Source organism: Haemaphysalis longicornis, unplaced genomic scaffold, assembly GCF_048455015.1.
Source record: "Haemaphysalis longicornis isolate Haplotype H1 unplaced genomic scaffold, Haemaphysalis longicornis Haplotype H1 scaffold_7, whole genome shotgun sequence".
Classification (NCBI taxonomy): domain Eukaryota; kingdom Metazoa; phylum Arthropoda; class Arachnida; order Ixodida; family Ixodidae; genus Haemaphysalis; species Haemaphysalis longicornis.
Window position 1 is genome coordinate 39987018 of NW_027526422.1, and position 1155 is coordinate 39988172.

The following is a 1155-nucleotide window of genomic DNA, read 5'->3' on the forward strand; positions in this document are numbered from 1 at the left end:
AAAAGCACCGCGTAAAGCGGATAGGAGAGAAGATCACGAAAGGCAGCGTTTTTGTCTGCGGCTTTCATTGTGTCGTATTTTACGAGCCATTTCGCCGCCAGTATAGCAACCCGACGATGAGCCGCACAGCCGCATGATGACTCACTTGAAGAGCCTTCCCTCTGAGATTCCGATGCAGAAAACGGCGAAGAACAGGAACTTCACAAGCAATAAACCTCCGTAGTACTTCAGTAAAGTAGTGCTGGCACAGCCAGGCGGATGTGCGCCCTTCTACTGCCCGATGCCGGGTGTTTTATAGAATCACACACTCTCAAACTATAACACTCAACCAATAGTTGTAATACAAATAAAAGAAAAATACTTTCGCCCAGCTTAAACAGTCCAGATTCTCTACTCTTGACTTTGCATACGTTAGGACATAATGAGACAGCCTACTTATCAGAAGGCGAAAGTCCTACGGAACTTCGTACAAAGTAAATAACCCTGACAAAACAGCGGCGGCTGTCACCTCTTGCGGGCGTGTTTTGACGGAAACGCCTTGGCTTCCTGGCAACGCGATCACGCCATAGCGCGCTACCGGGTGACAGTGCGGATTGTTGATCTCCGTGACGCATAATGTAATTTGCATTCGTTTAGACCGGCGCCGGTCGTGCGCCGCATACGTTATTTTATGCTCCCAGAGGCGGTTCCGTCGCCGGATCTATTTTTGTTCGAGCGGGCTTCCGGAGATCGCAGACGTGTTCTGTATAAACACGCACTCGTCAATGTGCGAGCAAGCGGCGGGCCCGAGGAGAGCGTGCTAGGGAACACCTCCTTGCGACAGTGCTGGCGAGAACGTTGCTGAAAGACTTGGGATGGCCTTGTATTTCATCGGGCCGGAACCTACTCCCGCCTCGGAAAGCGAAAGCCTCGCGGTCGAAGAACAAGATGAGCGATAATACACTATCCGCCACTTGAGTTCCCTGGAGTTGGCGGTATACGAATGGATATATTTCATTATAATGATAGTCAAACTGAAGTTTTCGTAAAGAGGTCGTGACAAGTAGAAATTCGCGCGAAAACTTTGTTTTCTAGTAAGCACTTCCGTGAAAGCTAGGATGTTTTTTTGAACAGCAAGCACATTCATTCATTCATTCATTCATTCATTCATTCATT